The sequence below is a fragment of the Pithys albifrons genome, chromosome Z, assembly GCF_047495875.1.
Source record: "Pithys albifrons albifrons isolate INPA30051 chromosome Z, PitAlb_v1, whole genome shotgun sequence".
Classification (NCBI taxonomy): domain Eukaryota; kingdom Metazoa; phylum Chordata; class Aves; order Passeriformes; family Thamnophilidae; genus Pithys; species Pithys albifrons.
The window spans coordinates 10329007-10355404 of record NC_092497.1 but is presented as its reverse complement, the minus strand read 5'-3'; the positions used below and the strand labels follow the sequence as shown (position 1 = coordinate 10355404).

General features: G+C 42.8%; 1 protein-coding gene across 4 annotated transcripts in view; it reads right to left on the bottom strand.

Annotated features, from left to right (window-relative positions):
• The window catches only part of LOC139684996 (phospholipid-transporting ATPase ID-like), a 92516-nt gene extending 66371 nt beyond the window's left edge, over positions 1-26145 (bottom strand). For 2 of the 4 annotated variants that reach the window (XM_071581508.1, XM_071581507.1), the window contains exon 1: positions 4934-5614. The gene's annotated coding sequence lies outside the window, so the exon portion shown is untranslated. Of the gene's footprint in view, positions 1-4933; positions 5615-16398; positions 16596-26096 lie in introns of those variants that run through there. The other 2 variants (XM_071581509.1, XM_071581510.1) reach the window with 2 other exon arrangements.
• Positions 26146-26398: the final 253 nt, after the last annotated feature.

The following is a 26398-nucleotide window of genomic DNA, read 5'->3' as shown; positions in this document are numbered from 1 at the left end:
TCAGCAGCAGTAACATGAAAGAAACAATAGACTTTCACATCTAAACAAAACCCTGAAACTTCCTTCAGCACTGACACGTGGCTCTTGTTAATTACTGTGGTTCTTTGAGCCCTGGTTTCTGGTGGGACTGAAACATAACAAAAAGACTGAATAAATACACTGTTTCAGCATGGAAGACACCTTTAGTTCCCACAGCTTCTTAGTGCATTTGATTAGGATTGCATTCACTGACATCTTCACTCAGCAGTAATTTTAAGTTACCATCATAGCCAGCACAAATATCCTTACAGACTCACCATTCCCACAAAATTTTGTCTTTCAGGGCAGATATGGATGATAACTTTGCCTTAGCCATTTGTACCAATTACCTCTCTGGTACGTCATTTCCACCACACAGACTTGACACACCTGCTTACTTAGTTAAGCCCCAGGAGTTATGAATCCTTCTCAAGCTGATCTCATCCTTTATGCAAAGCTCAGTTCCTGGCTTGCCCAAACCACAATGTTATTTGAGAATGTGTCAGTCAGTATTCAATGGGCACACAGACGGTGGCATAGAGGGTTGGACACACCCCTATTGCATTGAGGTGTACCCTTTATTTTCATAACATTGCAAATATCTTCCTTTGCTGCTTTGTTATTGACTCATACATCTAATCCCCATATTTCTTTACCTAGGCAAGCTATGCTTATGCTGGCTTCAGCTTCTGTGTGTGGCTGCCTGCTCACACTCCCCTCTGTGACAGTATTCCGTCACACTTCCAGGTGTCTGTTTTCAATCTAAGAGTTCATTGACCACCGGCTACAAGTGTGAAAACAAACAAAAGCATGTAATGTTGGAGTTGTCCCCTTTGCTGGTGCAACAGGTACTGCTCCCTCTTGTCTTAGTTATCATGACTTGTGCAGACAGATGTGGTCTCTTGGCTGACCTTAGCTCTTCCTGCCTCTCAGTCCCAGGTCTTTTTATTGGGGTATTTTAGTCTCTTAATTGTACTTGCAGGGTCCAACATCTTTGCCCCTTTATCTACCAACAATCTACCTCAGGGTATTTTTTTTTCCCCCAGATTTCCCTTATGATCAAAGCTCATGCCTCTGTTTAGTTTTCTTTACTTATGTTTTTTAAACCTGAAATTAAGTTTCCCTTCCCGAAGTGCAGTGATGGGTCATCCAGCCTCATGTCACTCACATCCATTTTTCATTACAGTTTTAATTTATCTTTGCATTTTCTGGGGGAAAAAAATTCTCTCGCATTTCAATTGGTGTGTGGCATGAAGTGCATCTTAAATTTTGGTAAGACACTTTGGCAGTCTCCTTTTCCTGAATTAATTAAAACCCATAAAACACACAATAATTTTCTATAGACAGAAAAAAGGCATTTTCCTGTTTGTCTTAATTCTCCCTGGCACCAGCTATTTTCAGAGGTGAAATGAAGGACTGCTTCAGTATCCTGAACTTGTTTTCCACAGTCTGTGTCAGACCTTCTGGACATTTTGTTGTTGTTGTTCCATTTTCCACTTGATTATTTTGGGAGTTTCTTCATTTTTTTGTTTAATTCAGGTACTCTGCGCTGTTCAGGAATCAACGGAGGCTCACAGAAGTTGGTTCAACCCCTCAGCTTAAAAGGACATTTGTTGCTTCTCCGTGTTTTCAGAGGCTATCGCAGAAATTAAAGTTCAAATTCTCAGTGTCTCTTTCATGGCATTTTGGGGGTATAAGCTATGACTAAATTAGCTCTTCTCACTATAGAACACTTTTGTACCTACAGGGCTCTATAAATTGTCTATCTATGGCTTACACTTCTGTAAAGACAATCCATCTGCTTTATGGCTACTGACAGTTTAATCACAGTGTCAGAGCACTTTTATATCCACAGCAAAACGCTACTTTGACAGGTTTTGAATAGTGAAGGGATGCTTTCTCTCAGATCAAGTTCAGCCTTATTTAAGAGAGAAAAAAGCCAGATGGGTCAAGGCAATCCCAAGCACAAACGCAGGCTGGGCAGAGAATGAACTGAAAGCAGCCCTGTCCAGATGGACTTCGGGTGCTGGTTGATGAGAGGCTGGACATGACCTGTCCATGTGGACTCACAGCCCAAAAACCAAATCTATTGTGGGTTGCATCCAAAGCAGGGTGGACAGCAGGTGAGGGAAGGGATTCTGTCCCTCTGCTCAGGTGAGACCCAGCTGGAGCACTGCATCCAGCTCTGGGGTCCCCAGCACAAGAAAGACATTGACCTGTTGGAGCAAGTCCAGAGCAGGCCAGGAAGATTATGAGAGTTGTAGCACCTCTCTGTGAAGACAGCCTGAAAGAGATGGAATTGTTTAGCCTAGAGAAGGGAAGGCTCTGGTGAGATCTTACAGCATCTTCCAGTAAAGGGGTTACATGAGACCTGGAGAGGGACTTTTGACAAGCGTCTGAAGTGACCAGACAAATAGTAATGGCTTCAAACTGAATGATAGTATGCTTAAATTAGATAATACAAAGACATTCTTTACTGTGAGCATGGTGAGACACTGGAATAAATTGCTCGGAGAAGCTGTGGCTGTCCTATGTCTCTAAGGCTTAAGGCCAGGTTGGATGGGGCTTTGAGCAACCTGGTCTAGTGGAAGGTGCTCATGGCAAGGAGGTTGGAACTAGGTGATCTTTAAGGTCCGTTCCAACCCAAGCCATTCCATGAATCTATGACTTGGCTTGAGAACACAACTGCAAAGCTCCTCCTGCATGAGTGGCAATTTGCAATGGGCTACAATGTAGAATTTGCAGTGGCTATACTGCAAACTGGAGGGAGTGGGAGGCACTTCCCACCACTACAATCATCAGTAGCAAAATGAGAAAAGACATGGCATAACTTGGATAAATGGAGGGCAGATGTTGCAGGTGGAAAGTACAGCTCATTTCTTGGGTCCATTTCTCTAGACAAAGATACATGATACATCAGATTCCATTATAAACATGAATTAGAAAATACTTGATGCTTCTGATCCCATCACCTCATTCCCAGACTCTGTGAAATGAACCATGTTAAATACAACCATTTTTGGAAGGGTTATTTTAATCCAGATCATGGAGTGCAGTACAGTAGAGACTGAAATTCCTGCCCAAGCAGCGGTCGTATCAGATTTGAGGGGGCAGCAAATTGTGCTGCAGTACAACTGTGCAAGAACCCAGAGAAAAGAATTAGTCAGGAGAACAAGATTTCTCCAGTCAGTTTTGCCACCACAGATCCTGTGGTATGTGTGCACCCTAAAACATTTAAACACCCCTGTTCAGGTACAAATTCAGAAAGCATACCATGTTTCCACTCACTTTTCTATGTCAGGCCTGGTTTTGCCCATAAGATTTCTAAGTTAATTTTTTTTCAGATCTATGTTCAGCTGTTGTAACAATCACAAATACCCACAGGACTTAGAATTCTCTTTATTTTCAGGCTAAAGTATTCAATATCCAATCAGTAACTCAGCATATGACAAAGTAGATCCCAAGCACTGGGCATTTTAACAGGCAATGTTAAAAACTGCTTATGCTGCCCATTGCTCCTGGTAGACTAATGATGTTAAACACCATGAGATGAACCAGACCTAAGTTTCTAAATTATGAACATGTATCATTTTACACTCCATTTGGAGACACAACTGGGAAAATATTAAGGGTTTAAAATACATTAGGTCCTCTGACTTCCTCTTCTCTCCATGCCTTAGTTGTACACCTGCTAAGGATGTGCACATGTCAGGGGCTAGAGATGGACAGTCACATTCATTCTCAAATATCACAAAGAAGGACATCCCAGTGCAATGTTTGCCAGTGCTCTGTCAAGAGCAACTTAAAGGCCTGGTACACCTGGCATGAAGTGACCTTGTCATGTGCCACACGAAGGCATTAGCAAAGAGACCCCTTGGAACTACAGGTGTACGAACTGTTTCAGTCAAATTTTTCAAATTTTATTTCTAAAGAGAATGATGCATTTGCTTTTCCCCATCAAAAGCAGGTGCAAACATTTCAGCCATTAGAAATAATTAGTTCTAATCATCTTTTGGCATTGAAATACATTACTATTTGTGTACCTGAAGAGCAAAACAGGGAATAGCATGTGTTGTACCACTCCCTGCTTTGTAAACACAGCAAGCGAGCTGCAGGGTGGACAACTGAATGTGTGTTTTGAATGCCAAAAATACACTTTTTCAGGACTAAGATCAGATTTGGCTGAATTTAACCTGGAATAAGTTTAAGGTGCTATAAATGGTCACTCTTGGCATCAGCGTTTACAAAAGTAGCAGAGACTGGTTTAAAACTACTGACTCAGAGCAAAGCCTGAAAGTATCCCTGAAACCGTGCTTTTTCCATACCTGAAGAGGTACCCTGGATGAGGTGAGCCAGCCCTACAGCTATTCTTTTGGTGCTATTCCAAGCTATTTATACAGAAACCCATGAAACTCTGCATTCCCATCCCTACACTCAAATGTGCCAATGCAATTAGCTGTAATTGCTGGGAAACAGGCTCAGTCTGTTATCTGCCACGTTTTAAAGTAATGATCCAACATTCTCCATCTGTCTTCATTAAAACAGTCTTTTAAACTGACACCAGGATGGCAGTCAAAAATTTGCATTCAACTCCTGTGGGTAAGTTAGTTGCAACGACGCTCAAGTTACGGATCAACAGCTGCGGCAGAGCGGGTTCCCAAAGAGAAACGCAGTCTGATCCCTCTGAAACAAACAATAGAAGCTTCCCCAGGCGGCTGCTGCTGCTGCTGCTTGGAATCACACACAGCTCAGCTCACTCCACCCAGACGTCTCGCAGCTCGCCCGCAGAAAAACCTCAACCCCGAGCACTTTAAACTTCGTAAAACTCCTGGATCCGAAAAACACCCAAAAAGTTTTCAGCTCCCCAAAACTGGCAGAGGAAACAAGTGAGTGGAAGGAAAGCATTTTATCTTACCCTTGAAGGCTTGTAAAAGTCACAACAACAAAGTTGCTGCCCTCCATAGCACTCCGGTACGCTCCTCTGTTCTCATTTACACGCAGCTTTATCCCCTCCCAGGACCGACAGCTTCGCTCGTAGTCACAGCGCCAGGACATTCATCTAAGGAAGCAAACCTTCCCTGCGCTGTGAAATGGGCATCGCGTGATCGCCTCCGACACCCTTAAAGTCCGCCGCTGACTCGCTCTGACATACAATGTCCCGGTAACTAAACTTACTCCAAGTTCCCCACTTCTTTCTTCAGTCAGTGGGCTTGGCTCCTTGCCAAAGTCTTTTTTTTTCTTTTTTTAATATTCTGTTTCCTGTAGATAGGGAGAGTGTAGTAGCTCCCTTAAAAATAAAATGCTTCAGCACTACAAACTGTGAAAGAGTAAAACAGAAAAGCCGAGTAGCCAGGCTTGGGGAGCCCCAATTAATTCCAAAGGCAACAGCTGCTCACTTTACCTACCTTCTGCCAACGCGGAAGCTTTCAAAACAGAAACCTAACGAAAAAGGCCAACATATCAAATTGCTTTCAAAAAGGATGAACTTGGTAAGGGATCTGTTTCTCAGCAGCAGCCCCTCTCTCTGTGTTCGTAATGCAAGAGTTGGTGAGGACTCCTTAAACCCAGAGACACTGTCCAACAAGTTGATCCTAAGGCTCCACCTCACCCACTTCCCAGTAGTTGTGAGTAGCAAAAACTCTGCAGAGAAAAGCCTCAGAGAGCACAATTGCTTAATTCAACCACAGAGTTTCCTCCCGCCAGCCAAAGTCTTGCTTTGGTCATTAAATGTCAGGCGCTTGCTCATCCCGAGAGCATGACCTTCCATTGCCTTCTGGGACACCTGCCTGGCCTCACTGTGGTATTGGGGACCCTCCTCACCAGAAGCCCCCAGACTCTAATCCACCTTCCAACCTTCCCACCTGTTGTTCCACCTTGAATGAACAAAGTATTCCCTTTTTTTTCCAGCTTGTGGGACTCTTCACAATACAGTGCCATCCTATGTGTCAGTCCCCTGGTGTTTTACCTACCAGGTGCTCTATAAGACCAAAACTGGGACAGCTACAACTTTAATCCACATCTTGCTTCCTTTTACCTGTGAATTGCAATTATTTTAAGAACACCATACTCTTTCCCTAGTTGCATTCACAGTAATGCCTGACAGGAATGTCTCAATTAATTGCAGACAAGAGAGTATTTCACATGGAGGATTTCTATATGTATTTATCTCTGATTTTTCCTTCAGCTTCTGAGTTTTCCCACTGGGTTTACATGAACACTGTTAAAATTAATTTCATTCATCAGCTGATTAATTATAGTAACATGAGAGTTGAGGCTTTGTCAAAGAGTACTTTAAGTGAAATTTATAGAGTCCTGTCAAGAGAAAAACTTGGATGACTCCAGATGCTGCAATGGCAGTTCTCCAGTGGTCATGAAGGCTGAAGAAGAGAGGCAATGCAGTGGACCCTATAGCACCATAAACAATTTCTGAAAGAAGACCAAGAGCCTATGCCCCTTTGCATGACTCCAGGATTATTCCAAGCTACACTATTTGAGACAGCATCCGTTGCACTGGCTTCCTGATGCCAACAGACCATATCCATTCAGACACCAAACATGGGACAGGGCGTGTAGAACTAAGTTCCTCAAAACCCAGGTCATTTTCAGGTGATTTTGAACTTGACAGCATCTAACTGGAGGAGAAATTTCCCCTGCACTAGCCATTTCTCATGTTCTCACCACCCACACCCCATCTCAACAGCAAAAGCCTGAGCATCACATTTTTTCCTTCAAGCAAAAGTACAAGAATCTGGATTAATTTTGGTCCTTCTACATATTTGAATAATCCCTTGTTCTTGTTTCATTTTAGAGCTTTCCTCCTTGTAACTTTCATCTGCCTTTTTCAGGACATTTTACTATGTGAGTTGATGACTATACATTCTGCACTACTCCCATTTTCTTTGCAGCTGTCTTTATATGTTGACCTTGTCCACAGTCATTTCTTCCTTCCTAGAGTTATGTTTATCTCCTGCCCTTGACATGCAACCATAAAATCACTTAGCCTTGGGGATTATTTAGACTTCAAAATAGTTAAAAGTAGTAGGATGATTTTTCTTGGCACTGTAAATCCACCTTACACACATTGCCAATGACTTTTTCCCTCAGTTATGCTTTTCTCATGGACTTCGGTGAACCTGCTCATGTAGGGAAGCTTGGCATATGTGGAAGCACTCAGAAGAGCAGGAGTGACTCAGGATTATGAAGTTCTCTTGTCCTTGCTTTACACTTTCTTCCCTGGATAGCATCTTGCCAATCACCAACCATTTGCACTATCTTTTGCAGATTTCGAATCACACCAGGGAGCACTGCTGCCTGCAGTGTCAATTGTTGAAATTTCAGTTCCTGTATAAAGGGTGTACAGGTATGCCAGGTGCCTGAGCATCCACTGCAGTCAGCATGGTTTGGGCAGGGATTCAGCTGGACAGCTGCAGCGAGGCAGCAATGACTTGCTGTGACCCACAACTCTGGGAAGAAGTTCATTCTGTAGCTTTTCTAGTAAACAAGCGGTTTTTTGGCAAGGCAGCTGCCTCCATACTGTAGTCCTTCACCTCCACTTTCCCCCTAGTCACAGAGGGCTAGCTGGAGTGGGATGGATTTAAATTTGTGCCGTTAAGACCTTATCCTAGGATAAGGATCTGGGTAAAAGGCTTCCAGTCATTCAGCTACTGTGGCATTTCAACTAGGGTCAAAATGCAAAACTAAAGCCTTACTGACAACTCATGTTTAAGGGGTGCCTTCAGCCCACTCTCCAGACTGGATTTGCTCTCTGTTTGCTCTCTGGAGCACCCAGAACCCCAACATATATGGTGACCTAGTAAGGCTTTGAATGGCTTAATATGCTCCTGAGTAACTGGAGAAGAAAACAAGAGGATAGGAGAGAAACAGAAAAAACACACATTCTGGACCATCCCACAATGTAGACTTAAACTAACTGTCAGTCCTTGCGAGAATCCTTCCCTATGACAGTGCAATTTTTAAAATTACTGAATCTAGATGCTTTCCCAACAATCCTGTATAGTTCAAAAGGAGCACTGATGGTCTTTGCTTTCTATTACTGTCTTGTAATTGCAGTCCAAAACTCCTGAACTGCAAGGCTTGAAGCCTGAGCTGTTCTACCATGGCTGGTACCTCTGTCTGCAGAGAAGCAGCTGTGGTCTATTGAGCCCAAATGGGTTCCTCACACACCCAGAAGAAGTACAATCTCCAGGGTTCCTTTCCACCCACCCAAACTCATCTCTGTCTCCAAAAATAGCAAAAGTACATTGCTCATCCTAACCATGGTTATCACAGTTCCAGGAAAGTCTTTCTATGTGGTTCTGGAGGGTTTCCTCACAAACCCCCAAAGGTCAGCCTTAGACAACCGAATTGCCTCCCATAGCCTGTGCTTTTCTCAACCCAAGTTTTCTGTGTTTTCCTCACTAGTCCTGGCCAATGAGAAGCTACTTGTGCAGGGGAGGGATAAGCAGCCTGTTTCACTGTGGGGATCCCTGCCACATCTGTTACTATGAGTATCTTCAATGAGTGCAAAGGGTCAGATGGGCACACAGAAACACAGAATATGCCAAGCTGGAAGGGACCCACAAGAATTGAGTCCAACCCCTGCACAGAACCATCCTCAGGAGTCACACCATATGCCAGAAAGTATCATCCAAATGCTCCTTGAACTCTGTCAGGCTTGGTGCTGTGATCACTTACCTGGGAAGCCTGTTCAGTGCCCAACAATCCTCTGGGTAAAAAAACTTTTTTCTAATACCCAGCCTAAACCTGGCCATTCCCTTAGGTCCTGTCCCTGGTCACCACAGAGATCAGTGCCTACCCTTCTTACCCTCAGGAGGAAGTTATAACTGCAATGACGTCTCCCCTCAGTCTTCTCAAGGCTGAACATAGCAAATGACCTCAGCCCTTCCTCATACAGCTTCCCCTCAAGGCCCTTCACCATCTTCATTGCCTTCCTTTGGACACTCTCCAATAGCTTAATATCTTGCCTATATTGTGTGAGATGCATAAGAAATGCAGGACTGAAAGGAACAAATTGGGACATTGTTGTCCACCCTTTGAATATAAGAGAGCTGATTAAAAATGAGTGTGGGAGGAACACCTAAGTTGTAAATTGCTGTAGTACAGGAAACACCAGCACACTCACAAAATGATTAATGAAAGACCAAAGGTCCCAAAATATATCACAGGTGAGGAAAGATGAAGTACACTGGCAGTGTCCTTGATCCCTACAGAAGATGTGGCAGGTGAAACTGTCCAGCTGGCAGCAGAAAGCACACCTTGACACCGCAGAAGAAGGGAAAATAAAATCCTTCATGCTTCTGTTATCATGACCAGCCTCTAGGAGGCAAATGAAATGGGCAGAGAAAGGCAATGTCATGAAATCACCAGTTGATCTAGTGCTGTCCTTGCTCACTTGACTAATCCTCCACCAAATTAAACTGGTAGAATTCCAAAGTAACTCAATTTGAAGAGATGCTCTGGATTCCTACCTGTGTACAGCCATCTCTCTGGGTGTAACCTGAAGTGTGCATAATTCAATGCTAGAGCACTGCAGGCTAATACAGAAGTATTCCCATACTTCATCATACTCCAAAGGCTGGAAGCTGTTACAGTACATGTCACATGAAAATGGTCAGAAAATAGTTTCTGTGGGTGTGTGTAGAATAATGTGAATCATACTGATCAGGATTTGGTGCAGTGCCACTTACCTGTGGCAGGGAAATGAGGGTGCATGGCTAGAGATGCCATTTTTCCACCAAAACCCCTTGCCCAGTACTCCAAGCCCTTTAGAAACAAAGAACAGCTGGAGAAAGCCCCGAGAAATCCACAAAGGCACAGACTCATGTCTTTAAAAAGAAAGCAGCAACTTGCACTGGAACTATTGATCTCATATTCCTGGCACCAACAACTGCAAATGTGGTATCTCCTGATGTTTAAAACAGAAATTGAAATAGTGTCTCACAGTTGTTGCTTTTGCAGCCCATGGGAGATGGACCAGAGCTGAAAACATTTTGGTCAAAGAGCTTTGATCTGGGTTCAGTTGTTCAAATTACACTGAAGGAGAGATTAAAAAAAAAAATCAATACTGCAGGGAACAAGAACCGAGATGAACTCACGTCTGAGTCCAATTCCCACCAGATTTGGGATCGTGTGTTTACAAACTCCCTTCTGAACAAAAATTTTACTGCTCTGGTAGGGAAGGGCCTGTCTTACAGTTCTTCTGAAATATTCTCTGTGATCCTACAAGAAACTAAGTGATTTAATGGACACAGATATTAGTGGGAGTTGATGGAGAGCCACCTGTCTCAGGATTATGTTCTTGGCATATAAATCTGTGTCCCTTCATTTGCCTATGACACTGCACGTGCCTGACTGCACAGGCAAAACACAGGGATTAATCCCTCACTGCAGCAAACCCCAGATGCTTTTGGCACATATTTGCTAATCATCACCACTGAAAAAAGGGGGGAAAGGGGGGGGAATGCTTGGGAGGGCTCGGTAAAAGCTAATCATGCCTATGCAAATAGAAAAACTCAATAGCTGAGGGCAAAGCGACAGCCCAGCTTGTTAGAGTCTCCAATGAAAGTGCCCTTTGTAGCAGGGGTATTGCACAAGACTGCTGGCTGCTATTTACATGGCAGTAGCTGCCACAAACACATATGCTGTGTCCGGTGACACCTCAGACACTGTATGCACAGTCCTCAGGTACTCATCAAAAACCCAGCTCATACCACTGAGGAAAATCAGGATACCCTTCAGTGGGACCCTGTGATTGAACACACAGCAAATCCAACCCATGCAGAGCCTTGGCATTTTACAGAGTCTTGCCATATGGGAAAAATGGGCAGCAGTTGTGGGAGAGATGGCACTTTTGATATGAAATAATATCACCTGAAGGGCTATATAATAGCTATACAATATTTAATCTTATGTAGCCTCCCAGAAATCCTCTAGTCCTGATTATGCTTAACCTGTGTACTCCCTCTGTACATTCCACTTCCAAGGGAGAAAGCAAGTGCTGCATCCTAACAGATGTGCTAGGAGAGCTCAGCAGGCAAAGCTGGACAGGGTTGTGATGGATCTGCCCTTCAAATCTCTACATGCTAAGCACAGGAGACATGGAGGAGCAGTGTCTACAATGGGCACACTATTTTGTCCTGTGGCCATGCAGCCCTATCCCTCACTGCTGCTTCCACATACTCAGGTGTGTGTGGAAAGGATGGGAAATCTCTGGATCTGCACGGAGTAATTTGCTTCTGCAGTCCCTGCAGCATTAGCCAAGAAATCTGGGATTTTCTGTTTCTCACTGAATGATCAAGGTTTTGCTGGTGTATCTCCAGAAGGCAGTGACACACAGCCTGAAGCTGCTAATGTGCTAATGAAGATACACAGCAGAAAACGTAATCAAAGACTCTGAGACTAAAGGGAATTAAGTAAGGTCTCAGCAGTACTGTGCAGCACCAAATGCCTAGTCAGGAGAAATTAAAAAACAAGTTTTCTTAATAAGAAAGTAAAAAACCCCACAAAACACATAGCCCTCTAGCTTGGTGTGGCAGTGAAGCAAAAGCTCCACCAGTTTTGGTGCCTACTCCCACAAGGAGGTGGGTAATCTTTAGATAACTGCAGGACATCCCAGCTTAAAATAATAGAAAGAGAGGTGGAAGCCGCATAAGGATTAATGCAAGCAATGAGAAACTGTGCTCTTAAGCATATCGTCAGGTGTGTTTTGTTATTTTAGGTTCTTTTTTCTGCCGTGTTCCATTGTTTGCAAATAATGCGTTTTTACCTTTCTTAGCAGCCTTTCAGTACATAAAGGGAGACTACAAGAAAACTGGAGAGAGCATTTGATAAAGGCATGCAATGATCTAACACGGGAGAATGGCTCTAATTTGAAAGAGGGCGGGTTTAGATTAAGTGTTAGATAGAATTCTCACTGTGAGGGTGATAAGACACTGAAACAGGTTGCTTGGAGAAGTTGTGAATGTCCCACTAAGTATTCAAGGCCAAGCCGGATGGGGCTCCCTGCTCATGGCAGGGTGGATGGAAGTCAGTGATTTTTAAGGTCTCTTCCAACTCAAACCATTCTGTGATTCTGTGATTATAACCTTGAATCTTGCCAAATGACAACATGTTCCTTGTCCCAGAAGTGGCACATATCAAAAGCAAAGTTCTGCAATGCTCTGCCTATGGCTCAGCTCTGCACTGGGCTGCTGGTAACCCCAGTGCCCAACTGCCCGTGTAATTGCTTAGGCTGGTTTGACAGTGAATATTTGCAGGGCCTGCATGGTGAAGAAGTGTCTTCTGAGGACTGTTAGTATATGGCCAAATCCTCTGGACGAAGCAAAGTACTAAAAACAGATGTAATCCCAAAAGACTTGGCAAAGGTGGTCTAATCAGAACAGAATAAATGCCTTCTGTCAGTGAATGAAAGTAATAATTTCCCTTAGAAAAAGCAGGATTGGATTAGCTTTGGGGATGAGCATGGCACAGACATGTAAACAGCTCAGACAGAGGTCTGAGTGTTTCTTTGTGTTTTCATCTGCTAAACAGGTTGTGTCTGCCCAGAAAGGCAAGGACTGTAATTTTTTCCTACAGTCAAGTCGCTATTTTGGCACTAGGAGAAAAAAACAGCATAAAACACAAAAGGGTTAGGCAAATACAGTGTCCCAAATGAGTTTGCACAGTATATTTGGGAAGAGCATATTTACACTAGTCCAGTAAAAATGCTGAGAAAAAATGCTGTTTGTAAACCAAAGAAGAGCTCGTTCTCCTGACCAGTCAGCCCGCAACACAGCTTTGCAGGAAGGGTTGAGCAGAAATGAAACTGGTGACAATCCAGAGAATGACAATCTTTAGCAAGCACATGGAGTCAAAAGTAGTATCCAGTGTTCAGCTGGAGCTGGGAAATATCTCTGGCATGTGGTAAAGTTATGCATCATACAGCTATACCTTAAGACTCCCAAAAATGTTTGGGTTATGAGGCAACCATGTCAGTGAGGCATGAAATTTAATAGACCAAAGTGTACATTGCTTCATTAATCAATATCTGATGTAGTGGAAAGTTTTTTGAATGAATGAACAAGTTCTTGGAAACTTGTTTCAGTCTGCAGCTGATCTTACATGTGTCCTACAATTTTGTTCAAGTCTTGGTTTATATTTCTATTCTTTTGTTTCTTAATGAAACAAGAAGAGCCCTCCATGGAGGCTCTTACATCACTTGAAGAGTGAAAAAAGAAATACCAGGCAGCAGAGGCAAAAGTATTCATATCTCAGAAAAAGAAACTTTATGAGTTTACCAGACTGAAGAGAAACAGCCCCAGAATCAGACTTAAACTGAAAGACAAACCCATTGCTTGACGAATAGAATGGAAATAAAAAGCACTGGAAACCACCAAATTTAATGTGCGATGCCTCTGTTTGCAGGCAGTGGAGCCTGGGGACTTCTGTAAGGTACCTGGGAAATCAGACACAGGCAGCTGAGGCATCAACTGATCTTGCAGCAGATAGAGCTGGAGAGGATGTTAATTGGAGTAGTCATGGTTCACAGTCACACAAATAAACATAAATCACCATCAATTTCAGTTTACGCTCTCATGATAGTTCCTACAAACTACAGCAGCTCCGGAGGAGATACACATCAGTTTGGATGGCTTTGTCATGGGGAAGCAGCCTTCAGGATACACTCTAGCCACCCCACCCAGTCCAGAGGCAGTGCTGAGAAAAACACTTGGAGGACATGGCTCCAAGGATGAAGGGGTCTGGAAGAGAATAGCAGGAAGAGCAATCCTAGTTGGAAGGCAAGACAGCACTCTCTCGCAAACAAGCATAAATTAAGCAAAACCATTGTTCTCACTCCCCTCACACCTGTATCTTTTCTACTCTTGTAAAGCCAAATCATTACATTTAAGATGGAAAAGTAAACTAAGTCTTGTTTGTCTAAGAAGTGCAATGGCAGGTGGGGAATGCATTGGCAACTTTTCCAATGACAGCAAGGCTATAAATCTCACCCAACAGCTCTTATTGAAGGTCAGAGGAAAGCAAGTGAAGGTCTTAATGTTAAACTACTAGGTAATCCATATTGCCACTGAAACTGCAATCCACAGTAGCTGCATGCCCCAGCAAACATAGGATCATACGAACAATGGAACAGGAAGGAAGCAATGGATGAAAGAGTAATGCTGAATTACCTATGGAGGCATGCAGGGAGCTTTACAAGTCCCAGGGAATGGGTAAAGGAGTCTTGTTTATCTACAGATTATAGTTGTTGCCCCTTTCTACAGGGCACACACCCAGTTTGGACCCTGGAACCACCATAGTGTTGCCCAACTCTCAGTCTAACCACCTCACAAGGCTGGCCCTCAGTGGAGCATGTGGGGAAAAGCAAAGTCTTTAGTGGACTGTGATCTACCCTCTTAGGGCTTCTGCTTGGGTTATGGCATTGGAAGCACTGGTGAAAGCACATAATTCCACCTTTACAATGTGAAAATTTGCTTTACATATGTATATACATCTCTTGGGTGCTCAGGTGGATTTTTCTCCTTACCTCTATATCTCTTTACACACATGCAAGAACCTAATCCGGCTCCTCCTGAAGCCAGGGCTGAGCACATGCAAACATTGATGCATCTCAGACTGGACTCATGAATATAAGGGGCTGGATGGCTGTCCAAACTAAACACTGCCATGCTGAGTGCATAGAAGGTGAGTCACCAGTAAGCACAGAGTGGTCCCTTCAACACAGACAACTGACTGTCTGGTGAAACTCTGGAGATCCGTCTTGTCCAATGGTTGATGAACTGTTCTCAGTGAAACTGAGAGTGTGTTTCCTGGCTGACTTGAGGAGAGTCATACTGCCACCAAACAGCATGATTTACTGTGATATCAGCAAATTAGTCCATATCTCTGTTTCCTTCCTCCCAGTTTTGTGGTTTGATTTGGTTTGGTTTTTTTCTAAAGCATGGAATAATGACTTCCAATAATGCTAAACTGTGTGTAGGTCACAAATAAGCTAACACCTAGAACCAAAGCTAAAGTGCAGTAAGTCTCACATTTGACTAAACAGAGATCCATGGGGAGTTTTTATCACTAAGAAAAATAAGCCACGGGCTGGGAAGGAAGTAAACAGTTACTTCAGAAATGTGAACTGCAGCGTTACCTTCCTCTTATGCTTTGCAACCAAGTTAACACTGATAAACAGAGTGCCTCTATCACCAGTAGTATGGCCTTAACCTTTGCTTTCACTACTGTTTCTTAAGTAATTTAACATTTTCAGAGTTAGGTAGTGCAGTAAGTTCATTTTACCTAAACCAAAACGTTCATTTCCCTATGGCCTCACAAAGCAAAATCTCCTACTGACTTCCATGGGACTTCTGCCTATGTCAGGATACCTGAATAATCATGGGCAGAGAGAGAAGAGCAATGCTTTGTTGTGAAAATCTTCCTTCAATACATGCTAAGGTGTCTGATTCCTGGGGTGAGAGTCAAAACTAGTGCTGAACGTGGGGAAACATCGAGGGACTTCGGATGTCAGATGCTCAGATTTATGGGGAAGAGCTACTTTTCCTCCATAGTGCAGAAGATACTTTGAATGTGTTTCCTTTAGTTATTTCTCCAGCTTTATAAAGTCTTTGGGCATTCATGAGTTGACATCACCTCTTTGCAGTGTGTCACATATTAGCTTAATAAAACAAAAATAACTATGCTAAGAAAAGCGTATCCAGGAGAACTTCAACGTTGTGATTTCCACATAAGGGTCTTAAACAAGTGATGCAAGTGCTCTATCCAAGTCTCAATCTCCAGTTTTAAGGCAGTGGAACCATTTATCACTTAGCACATAACAGGCCAGAAAACAACTTGTTAATTGGCTCATCTACCGTTTGAGCTAGAACACCTCTCCAGAGGCAGTTAGTTACAATGAAAAACCTTTCGTGGTGAAGGCAAGACATTCCTGTGTTTCAGGCCTTTATTGTTAAATTAAAACGCAATTGCCTATAATGAGGATAGGGAGAACTCGGAGCACCTTCCACAGAGCAGAAGCCTGGGTTTCTCTTCAGAAATTTTGAACAGGGAAAGAAGAGGGGCCCTGCATACAAAGAAAGTAAAATGGGCATGTACTTTCCCACTGACTTTGGAGAGCCTTCTTAAAGACACACTGGAGGGGTTCAAACTTGCTCTACCTTTCAGTGTCATTGATACACTAGGGCTGGCATTGCATATGGAAAACTTAGCCACCAGACTCATTATTAAGAATGAACATTTGCAGATGCAGCATAGTCCAGTATGCAAAAGAGGAAAAATGCAAAGGAAAAAATAGCTGGAATCTGGGCTCCTATGCAAGTTTTTACTCTTCTCTTAGAGGAAGGAATTAAGAAATTGGCCTACCTGGCTCTCTTTTGTCCTCTTTTGTGCCTGAAGCTCTTTGTCACCACAAACAGGAGGGATTGTTTTCAGCACCATACAAAAAGACGCAGCTTCTTTTAAACTCCCTGGATGGTTCCTCCGCAGAGCACGCCAGGCTTCTCCCCAGCTGGGAGGTGAAACTGACAAGAGAACACCACGCTTTCCAGGATCTGGAGGCAAACCCGTGCAGGGGCACGCTGAACGCAATCCAGAAGTTACCGGATGCCTTGGCGTGTTCCGTGTACTCGATAAGGACTGCAAGAGGCAAGGCAAAGTTCCCGGGGGCTGTGGGTGGAACATGGCACAGTGCAGCACTGAGCAAATAAAAAGCAATTGATCGTTGGACTCGGGTGTGACACCGGGTATTACAAAGGTTTCTATACCATGGGCAGGAGTCTGTATTTGCTCTAAGAGAAATGCAGCCTTACAAACCTGCTGGTGCCCTGCTGCAGCCAGAGCAACAGCAAGGCACTGAGCACAAGGTTTGGCTGTCAGCCGATTTGTCTTCTTGGTCAGCACTCAGATGGAGAATTTAAATCACAAATTATATTCTTTCTTACAGGCCAGACATTTCACTACCTCCCATAAGGACCTATAAAATGTATGCAACTTCTCTGAGTTAGTTGATTATTTGGGGGGTTTATGGCGCCAAGTACAACAGGATACTGAGTCAGGTTTCTGGATTCCATGGCTATAAGGAAAAAAACATGTAGGTTTGGCTTTGGACACAAATTATTTTCTTTCAGTGAACTTTTCACCCCCCCAAAAAAAGTTTACAAAGATAATTCTAAGATAGACAAGAGACAGAGCTAATCTAAAACCTCACCCAACTACAAGTGTGATAGGGTGCAATATGAAAACTTAAGAAAAAATTAAATTGTCTGAATGATGACATTTATCTGCAACACCAATATTGCATCTTTTGCTACAATTCAGTAATACAAACTTCCAGTACTAGTTCACAAGCTTTGACTAGCTTCTGTAAGGCCTTTTTACCACCTACTTTTAGATATAATGATACCTTCTGCCTGAAAAATTCCAAATTAATGTCAGGTTTAAATATATAAAGACTTTTTTCAAATAAACTTTTTTTATCATTCCTTGCAATATGCTAAATTATTGAAGCAGAAGCCTTTCTAAAACGTGATTCACATCTCCTTAACCATCTCATCTGTTTGGGGTTTTTTTGTTCTATCTGTTCTTGGCTAATGAAAAGAGATTTGTCAGTACCACTGTTCTCTGCAGCTTTTTTCAAACTAAATCTATTCTTTGGCTTTCAGTGCAGCAGGTGGGATTGCAAACATAGCAATGAAAGCTTACAATTTTACTTGAAGATCTCCCATTAGATAGTGGGCCATGATTATGACTAATAGGGTCATGTGGACATGGCCTAAAGAAGGAAGGGTTACAGACCGAGCAACACTGAAATCTCCTCTCACATCTGTGACAAATACGAAGTTAGTCAATAAATACTGCTGTGCTACTATTTCCTTATTCATAAAAGAGGATGATAATTCTTCACTTCATCAAGACACCAAGTAGCAGACATCAGCAACAAAGAGGTGTTTAGACACACACCAATTATGTCTCAGAACAGGAGAATTTCCCAGTCTCTTTCATGTAACAAGGGCAAAGGCTGTCTTAAAGCCCTGTTAAAAACACTTTTTTTTCAAAATGGAAATATTCACCTCTGTGTGAGGTAGAAATGAATAAGCTCTTTTTCTGTTTACTTTCCAGTTCCTGTATTAGTTCATGATATTATTACTGAAATTGAAGGTCTTCTTAAGTAAAAAAAGGTGCCACAGTGAGTAAATTTTGTGTTTAATACCACTAGAAATATGCCAGCCATTCCTGTTAGCATTTTGCCTTCAAGCACTGTAGCTATGAGTCAGCAAGCTGATAGGAAGACTTTCACACAGCCTTCAGAATCAGCCTCGGAGGATACACAAAATTACAATTCTTTCCTGTCTTTGCTATGTTGGTTCCTAAAGTAAAAATAACTTCAAATTAACAATGGTTAACAATTTGGAACTGAGAGTACAGGTTTAGGTTAAGGGTTTTGTAGCATGAGAACTCCCTTTGTTTGAAGTGAAAAAGATACTCTTTAAGAATGATGCAATTTTTAAAGGGGAAAGACATGCTGCTGCCTAAAGGAGAGCTATGTTGCAAGAATTGCTTGCATGATCTGCTCTTCCCTTAATGTCCCTCAGCTCTTCTCCAGAAGATTTCTTCCAGAGAAGTTCTTTCCAAAGCTTCCCCTTTACAAAATACAACTTACTGGGGAGCATTTCCCATCTCTCCCATCTCTCCCATCTTGTGGGCTATGGTCTCATGCTCTGTAAATTCAGTGTCTGTACATAGCTATTGAGTGTGTTTCTTCGCCATCAGTTTCTGCTTTAGAAATATCCTGCTGTGTTGTGGCTTCCTCCTGTGGCTGTAATGTGCTGGAAAGAGGAATGGCAATGGACAGACCTCTCATGACTTCTTGTGGACACTCATTCTGCCAGCAATAAGCACACCAGCCTTGCTGGAATAAGAAAACTTAGAATGCACTGATGGATGAAGCAAAGGTATTTGGGTTTGGCTCTTCTGCATATCTAAAAAGAAGGATAAAACTGGCCCATGTGAAAACAGATCCTGAAACATAGATGCATTCATCAGTCACATGATTTCACTCAACTTTTTTGGGTTCCTTGCAAGGGCTAGCCCTATTTACTTCTCTAGGTCATGCTGTGCATGGCACAAGGCCATATAGTTTGTCAGATATACATAACTGAGTATCTAAGAACATGTACTTGTTGGGAGTGAAAAGAAATGGGCATTTTCATTTGTGGACACCAAAGCTCAGACTGATTTGGTACAGATCCTGCAAACAAAGGTGTTATGCTACAAACCATCAGGGCAGTTTCATGGGATATGAGCTTCAAGACAAAAGCCACCCCATGCTCAGAAGCTAATTTTTGTTTTCCCCCACCCTCAGATGGGAGCTGATACAAAAAAAAAAGTGTATTTATTTGCATTTTCATTGGATTGTTTCCCTGATGGTGTTTCTCTTAAAGACCAGGAAATTACAGGAATTGAGGGGTGTTCCTCTAGGAAGGCGGCATCGCCAGCAGCCCAGCAGCTGAGGTGCCTTTACACCAATGCCTGCAGCATGGGCAGCCAATAGGAGGAGCTGGAAGCCACTGTGGTGCTAGATAGCTATGCATTACTGAAGCTTGGTGGGATGAATTCCATGATTGGAGTGCAGCTATCAATGGCTACAGCCTGTTCAGAAGAGATAGAAGAAGAAGGAGAGGCAGAGTAGTTGCCCTCTGCATCAAGAGTTGGAGTGTGTGTGAAGATGTGTCTCTGAAGAACAGCCACTAGCAAGTCCAAAGCCTGTGGATAAGAATCAGAGACCAAGGAAACAAAGGGAGTCTCATAGTTGGTGTCTACCACAGGCTGCCTGATCAAGGGAAGCATATTGACAAAGCCTTCTTGCTCCAGCTATGGGAGGCATTGCTCTCGCTTATTCTTGACCTGCTGGGATACTTCAGCCACCCCAGCATCTGCTGGGAAAGCAGTATGACAAGCTGTAGGCAATCCAGGAGACTCCTGGAAGGCATGATGGGTAAATTCTTCAGCCAGGTAATAGACGGTTCCACCAGAGGGGATGCGTTACTGGATCTGTTGGTCACCAATCCAGACAAGATAATTGGGGATGTCAAGAGTGGAGGCAGCCTGGGGTGGAATGATTATACATTAGTCCTGAGGGACATGGGTCAAGTATGGAGTACATTTAGGCTCCTGAGCTTTAGAAAAGAAGACTTTCAGCTCTTCAGGGAGATAGTTGGTGAAATCCTCTGGGACAAGGGAGTGGAACAGAGCTGGCAGATCCTTACAGAAGTCTCCCACAGAGCACAAGTTAGCAATCCCCAGGAGAAAGAAGTCAGGCAAGGAAGGACTGACTGACATGGCTGAGTAGGGACCTGCTGGTCAAAGTAAAGGTAAAGAAGCAAATGCATAGAGTGGAAGTTGGGACAGCTGACCTGGGAAGAGTATAGAGATGAAGTATGGTTGTGTAGGGATGGGGTGAGGAAGGCCAAGGTGAAGCTGCAACTGAACCTGGCAAAGGATGCAAAGAATAACAGGAAGGGCTTCTACAGGTGTGTTAACCAGAAAAGGAGGATCAAAGAAGGTGCAACCCCCCTGATAAACAATGCTGGAAAACTGGCAACAAAGGATGAGGAGAAAGCAGCTTTTTTGCCTCACTCTTCAATGACAGCTTCCTTCCCACACCTCTTCAGTGGGTGGACAGCAGAATGGGAACTGGGGGAGCAAATTTCCCTTCCACTGTAAGAGAAGATCAGGTTCTTGACCACCTAAGGAACCCGAACGTACGTAAGTCTATGGAACCTGATGAGATTCATCCCAGAGATCTAACAGAATTGGCTGATGTAGTTGCCAAGCCACCCTCCATCAAAAAGTCATAGCAGTCAGGAGAAGCCTCAGATGACTGGAAAAGGGAAAACATTGTAGCCATCTTTAAAACAGGGGAGAAAGGATGACCCTGGAAACTACTGCTCTATCAGCTTCACCTCCAGGCTTGGTAAAATAATGGAACAGATCCTCCTAGGAGCTGTGCTAAGACACATAGAGGACAGTGATTTGAGACAACCAGGACAGCTTCAGCAAGGTCAAGTCCTGGCTGACCAACACAGTGGCCATTTATGATGGGGTCACTACATCAGTGGTCAAGGGAAGGGCTACGGATGTCATTTATCTGGACTTCTGTAAAGCCTTTGACATGGTCCCTCATAACATCCTTCTCTCTAAATTGGAGGGAAATGGATTTGATGGGTGGACTATTAGATGCATAAGAAACAGTTTGGAAAGTCACATCCAGAGGGTAGTGGTCAATGGCTCAGAGTCCCAGTGAACATCAGTGACAATTGGAGCTCCTCAAGGGTCCATATTGGGGCCAGTGTTATTTAATATCATCATTAATGACACAGACAAAGGGATTGAGTGCACCCTCAGCAAATTTTCAGATGACACCAAGCTGCCACACCTGAAGGGCAGGATGCCATCCAGAGGGACCTGGACAAGTTCAAGGAGTGGGCCCATGGGAAGATTATGAGGTTTATTAGGTCTAAGTGCAAGGTGCTGCACCTGGGTGAGGGCAATCCCCAGTATCAACACCGGCTGGGGGGATGAACAGACTGAAAACAATCCTGATTAGAAGGACTCATGGGATGCTGGTAGATGAGAGGCTGGACTTGACCCAGTGTCCTAGTTACAGCAACTGGGACTGTGTGGGTATAACAAAAACTGTGTATCCTACACCCTTTGTGTCACTTCTGATGAACTGTTAATAATGGATGGTTTGCAGCAGCTGCTCAGGGCACACCTGACACCTCAGGCTACAAGCTGGGTGCTAAAGAACCCTGTGAGATAGATGAGGCATAGCACCTTCACACCCAGCCTGAGGGGTCATGCCTGCTAATGGTCCATCAAAGATTCCAAAAACATCCTGTGACTCATAGAATAAATAATTCATTGTGAAAGTCCTTGCCCTGAGGGAGGTACTGGGCATTCCCACCTGAACCTGAGCAATCTTTAGGCTTGGGGACTTCTGATACCATTCATTGGATCCAGAGGAGGACCAGAACCTCAACAGGACTGTGACTGCCACTCTCAATCAGACTGTGGCCATCACCCTCTCCAACAGGTTTTCCTTTCCTTTTACTTTGGACTGAGGGGGACTGTGTCGTGCTCAGCACAGGGACCAAAACCACTCTGTTTGTGCCCCAGGGTGCTGGTTATACATGTGGGTTTTGTGGGTTGAAATCAATTTTTCTCTTTATCATTGTATATATAGTAGTATTTTTAGTAAATTGTAACTCTGACTTGTAGTCTCTTGAGTTGGGTTCATTTCTTCTGCCAGTTTACCTGTAAACCAGCACAACTGGCCGTGTGCACTCATTGCCCAGAAACCAAACATGTCCTGGGCTGCATCCAAAGCAGGGTGGGCAGCAGGTCAAAGGGTGGGATTCTGCCCCTCAGCTCTGCTCTGGTGAGACCCCACCTGGGGCTCTGCATCCAGCTCTGGAGTCCTCACCAGAGGAAGGAAATTAATGTGTTGGAGTGAATCCAGAGGAGGTCACCAAGATGATTAAACAGATGCAGCACCTCTCCTACAAAGAAAGGCTGAGAGAATTGGGATTGTTCAGAGTGGAGAAAAGAAGGCTTAGGGGTGACCTAATTGTGGCCTTCCAGTACCTGAAGGAGTCTACAAGAGAGATGAAGAGGGACTTTTTACAAGAGCATATAGTGACAGGACAAGGGGGAATGGCTTCAAACTGAAAGATAGATTAGATATTAGGAAGAAATTCTTTACCAGGCTAGGTGGAGCTCTGAGTCACCTGGTGTACTGAAAGGTGTCCCTGCTCATGGCATTGGGGTTGGAACTATATGATCTACGGTCCGTTCCAACCCAAACTATTCTATGAGTCTATGACTCACTGGCATTAAAGCAATCTGCATAATATAGCGACAATAAGCTGGTGGAGTTCTGGTTGTATCCACCTGAAGTTATTGCCACACAAGTCAGACACAAAGGGCTTTTAAGCTTCTTTCTTTCTTTCTTTCTTTCTTTCTTTCTTTCTTTCTTTCTTTCTTTCTTTCTTTCTTTCTTTCTTTCTTTCTTTCTTTCTTTCTTTCTTTCTTTCTTTCTTTCTTTCTTTCTTTCTTTCTTTCTTTCTTTCTTTCTTTCTTTCTTTCTTTCTTTCTTTCTTTCTTTCTTTCTTTCTTTCTTTCTTTCTTTCTTTCTTTCTTTCTTTCTTTCTTTCTTTCTTTCTTTCTTTCTTTCTTTCTTCTTTCTTTCTTTCTTTCTTTCTTTCTTTCTTTCTTTCTTTCTTTCTTTCTTTCTTTCTTTCTTTCTTTCTTTCTTTCTTTCTTTCTTTCTTTCTTTCTTTCTTTCTTTCTTTCTTTCTTTCTTTCTTTCTTTCTTTCTCTCTTTCTTTCTCTCTTTCTTTCTCTCTTTCTTTCTCTCTCTATTTCTCTCTCTCTCTCTTTCTCTCTCTCTTTCTTTCTTTCTTTCTCTCTTTCTCTCTTTCTTTCTTTTCTTAATGTATTTTTTCAGCCACTGAGTTCAAAACAGGGTTTCACAAAGGCTTGCATCGTCACAAGCGCCATCACAATGAACTGTTTAGTAGAGATTAATTTCTTAAGCCGGCCAACTTCACTGGCTGAAACCAATGTCTCATGAGAGTTTGCCTTCCCACATGGCAATAGCACCAGCATTAGAAGCTCACAGTTGTGCCTCTGATATGGGCCAGAGAGTGGATGTTACTGAAATAAAGGAAGAGAATGTCTGCTGTTGAATATTCAGCTTGACCATTCACTGAGAACCCTATTTTATGAAGTGAATTTGCAACAAGGCAGCGTTAACTTGCCTTCAAAGACATGATTTAAATCTCTGGAGGGAATTCCCATGTATATTCAGGACAGCTACCCAAACTCACTAGCAGAATTTAGAAGTCTCCCACTGAGAAATATGCCAGCAGATGCTTCCTGACATTTAATGCTAAACATGCTATAATGAGGCTATAAACAGCCCTTCACTCCAAAACATATGAAGGAATAGCACAAGACCCCAGGGAGGGACAGCTCTGTAGAAATGGGTTTGTTGTTCCTGATTAGGATTTAAACAGCCCTCCCTGATGTTGTTAGTCCTGGTTTGATTTCTTCCAAGGCATGTCAGATGTTTGTTTCACAGACTCCCTGATACTTTCACCATTATGGAGAATTAAAAATAAAAGGTGTAAGTAAAGAAAGGGAGCCACAATCTGAGTCTAAAAGCAGCACATGGTCATGTCATCACTACAACCCACTGTTGTCATGAGAGCTCCTGACCAAAGTTTCCATTTTAACTTTTGCAACAGTGCGGTTGTCACATTCCAGTGAATTTCAGGAAGATTCTTGTGCCTACTTCCCTTTGGCTGCTGTATAAAGTCTCAGTTCCCCAGCAGTTTGCTAGAATACCACTGACATAACCTTCAAAGGAGCACTTTTTAAGACTTCTGGAGAAATAGAGATGTTTCAGTCTTAATACCTGAAACCTTTTGGCTCTCTGATCAGTCTTACTAAGAGTTAAATGTAGAGAACATTACAAGAAAAGAACATTAAAAGGTGTGAAAGACAGCTGTATAAAATAGAAACTAAAGAACAGGAACAGAATAAAATCTGGCTCCACTCTCAGATGGGGTGAATGGCATGTTCATAGCTCATGTTAGACTCAAGTCAAGGCCTGTGCAAGGTTTCTCAGGTTCAGCTCACTTTTTCTACAACTGAAGCTAAAATCATTAACATAACCACAATTAACAAGAGTAATGGGATCCATAGGTAATATCGTTTATGTTACAGGACTTTGAACTTTAAACAGGATCATAAATTAGAATTTGACCCTACATGCCTAATTGTGCAAACAAACAAAAGATCACAACACTTATTAAACTTGGAGTTGTTTAACACACGTGAATTCCTACAACTGAAAACTTTTAAAGTATTATTGCAAGTGATCACTGACACTCCTGTCTGGAATCATCCACCCTGAATTAGTCAGAGAACTCTAAAACATTGCAAAATATTCTTATTGAACATATCACATATATAATCACAATAGTGTTCATTAAGAGTGACATAGTGCATATAGTTCTAATCCCTCACAAAAGCAGACTCAGACACTCCAATTTTCATTCTAGCAGAGAAGAGATTTGAGTGAAGGACTTCCAGAAACATAATGATTTACATGATTATAATAAAAGACTAAAGTTAAAACAATCCCTCAGCATGACAGGCAAAGGAGAGTATATGGGACTGAGTTTCCCCCTGTGGAACAAGCTATTAAGGGCTATTTTCTGGCCCAGCAAAAGCCAGAAATGCAGTTACAATACTAGGTGCTAGTCAAGAATTGACATGAGTTTTTGGATTTTACAGGCCAGGTGTCTGTCTCCAACTTAGGCAGTCCGTGCCAAGAACCCTCAGTGAAACTGACCTGCATTATCCTGTGAATGAGAATACATCCCACTGCTCAAATTCCCAAAATCTGTTTTACTGCAAATCTTACATAGGTTTTGGCTCTTCATTATTTGATGGGTCCCAAGAGATGCCTGAAGCTTCCAAGATTCCAGAATAGGTTTGGGGAGGAAAAATTAGGCAGAAATTATATTTTTCTAGGACTTTTCACACATAACCATGTTCTGAGCATGTGAAGAGCTTTCTCTCTACTCCCAGATCACTCTGAGTTAAGGTAACATCACAGATATACTTCTGTTTAACCCAGCTTTTGAAAAGAGGCATTTGACAAAAAAGAACAAGAGAAACAATTTCAACAATGATACCCCCAAGTACAGTTTATATTGTCAGGGGAGCAAGTTAAACAATAATGTTAGCTTGTTAGCACTGTTTCCCCTTTTCCGAACAAGTTTTTGGAGTGCCTGAGTATGTTCCTTGCATGCTGGGGACATCAAATGTTCAGAGATGCAAATTCAAAACAGCTGTGAAGACGCCTCTGATATCCCCCAGCTACAGAAATATACTTTTGGTTTAGCTTTGCAAAATCACCAAACTTCCTGCACTTTCCCATCTTCTCTCAAGAAAAGATAAAGGGCTGGTATAATAGGTGCCCTACTTACCTAAGGCTTTGATCTCTCACAACTCTCTGCTCACAGATTTCTGGAGGAGCCCCAGCGTATGTGAATTTACAACCCAGCAGGCTGCTGTGCTTTCCAAGAGGGCTGGCTTCAGCACCACGTCTGCAAGACTTCAAAGGAGAGAGGAAAGTTATTTTATATTTATCGCTCCAATTTCCCTCTCCGCTGCCTCTGGACACTGTCAGTCCTAGAAGATCATAGAATGGCTTATGTTGAATATGACGTTTTTCGGGACAGGCTTTACACTGAACTTCTATGAACCATATCTCAGGAGAAATATGCTT